This window comes from Artibeus jamaicensis, unplaced genomic scaffold (genome assembly GCF_021234435.1).
Source record: "Artibeus jamaicensis isolate MK-2021 breed Jamaican fruit bat unplaced genomic scaffold, CSHL_Jam_final scaffold_474, whole genome shotgun sequence".
NCBI classification, from domain to species: domain Eukaryota; kingdom Metazoa; phylum Chordata; class Mammalia; order Chiroptera; family Phyllostomidae; genus Artibeus; species Artibeus jamaicensis.
In genome coordinates, this window is record NW_026522046.1 from 41,364,316 (window position 1) to 41,366,652 (window position 2,337).

The window sequence follows — 2,337 nt, forward strand, 5'->3', positions numbered from 1 at the left end:
GTGGCAGTCACACAATGCTGCCAGGCGTGCACTTTAGGATGGCTAGGTGTGTGTCCTTTGAATTTCCCCTCAACAAGAACACAGCACAGGACGAGAGACCACAGCCAGTTTGGGGTACCAACGCTGGGCTGCAGCTCTTCTGCCCACCAGGCCCACCCAGCCCTTCCTCTGCCTACCCAGGGCCCTGGCACTGGCCTGTGGGGATTCCCTTGCCCTTTGTCCTCCAACCAACAGCTGCAGAGACCACCTCGGAACCTTGGTGCCCTGAGGTTCTGATAACTGAACTGGCTGCCAGTTAGTGCTTCATGCTAAGATGGTGATAGCTCCCTTTCCCTCTGTGTGCCCCCGGGGGTGCTGGCTCCCCCTTTCTGCATGCTTGTCCATGGCCCTTTCACTAAGCACTCCTCAAGTCACTGGTCAGTGCCATCTTTCCCCAGCACCAGGAAGACAGTGGACAAGGGGCCCTCGTACCTGAGAGTCACAGTTTGCATGGCTCCAGCTGCCCCAGTCCCCTGGGGATGAACACAGGATTGGTATCCAGGGGTGGGAGGGTGGATAGGACCTACTGGGCTGGGAGAGCCAGAGCTGTCTCCACCTTGGAGTGAAGGAACTAGACATAGAAGGGGCAGTGACACGTGATCCATGACCACAGCTGGTCCTCAGAATGTGGCAGGGATGGGCCAGGAAAGGAGCCCCCCAACCCTGATCACTGGTAGGGTCTTGCAGAAGCCCCGAGGGCTGGGGGCCCTCTGCCTGGGACACCCAGGGCAGCGTCCAGGATGGAGACTGGTGGGAGTCAGGTGAGAGGCAGCTTGGGCCACAAAAGGCAGTCAGGCCCTTTCTTTAAGAGGGGGACATTTAAGGGACAGCAGCAAATGCAGCTTGGTTAACACAGTGCAGGTACTGCACAGGTAATCCCTGGAGAAAAGAAATCCTCAGGCTTCACCACAACCGCATGAAGACACTCATTTGAGGACCGTATGGGAACGGGGCAGCACACTCAGGCCTTCACAACACTGACCCTCGGACCAGCATCTCACATTTACAAACACGTCCACACGCTCACAGTGCACAGGGCTGGTTGCCACGGGGCCTTCGGAACCATCACCTGAAGTTCACAGAGACTGAACCCCTGACACCCCGGACCCTGGGGCCACGGTCTCTGTTCCCAGGCTGCATTATACCCCAGGAAGCCTCAGACCCCAAGTTCCTCTCCCAGAAGGACCAGGATAGTGTTGGCCAGGCTCCCAGCCAGCAACTCAGGCCACCTGTTGGTCCAGTTCTGCAATCATTGGTTACAATGCCAACTCAAGTTCTCAATTAGCATTCAAAACACCACCAGGCCTACCTGGAGGTTAGGGAGTCTCTGCCGGTTCCTTACATGTTAACATCTATACCTCCCATCACCAAGACAAGGGTCACAGTGTCACCCCAGGGTGGCACCACCTGGAAGGAACGGCCCTCTCTCTCTGGCTGACTTGCAGGCCAATGTCCCAGCCAGGGCAAGTGACCCAAGGCCTCAGGAAGGCATCTCCTACAGAACGGGCTTCCTGTCTCACAAAGATGGAGACTTGCCCATTGTGGTGCGGGGCCAGGGAGGAGGGGAGGCTGCAGGTTGGGGTTTCATGTCACATGACCACTGGAAGCAGGGCTCAGAGGTGGGCGGGAAGCCTCACTGTGAGTGTGCGGCTCTGCTTGGCTCACACAGTAGAAAAGCTTTTATTTTTTATCTTTAAAAGATTTTATTTATTCTTTTTTGTTTTTAGAATTTCTTTTTTTTAATATTTTATTTATTTATCTTTAGAGGGGAAGGGAAGGAGAGAGGGAGAGAAACATCAATGTATGGTTGCCTCTCGCGCATCCCCTGCTGGGAACTGGCCTGCAACCCCGGTCTGTGCCCTGACTGGGAATCGAACAGCGATTGTCTGGTTCGCAAGCCCAAGCTCAATCCACTGAGCCACACCAGCCAGGGCTATTTATTCTTTAGAAAGAGGGGAAGGGAGGGAAAGAAACATCAATGTGAGAAACACTGACTGGTTGCCTCTCACACGCTCCCCGACTGGGGACTGAACCCACAACCCAGGCAAATGCCCTGACTGGGAGTTGAACCAGCAACCCTTTCCTTTGTGGGACAACAGCCGAACAAGAGAAAGCTCTTTAAACACCTGCTTACGCTTCCAACATTTAAAAAGAAAATTCTAGGAGAAGCCTGCCATCAATATAATCTCAAAATATTCTCTAAGCCAGACCTAAAGTCACTCACTGGTCTGTCTTGTGAACAGAACGGACACCCCTTGTGTGGTGGGCCCAGACTGCTAATGAAAGGCAGGAATATGG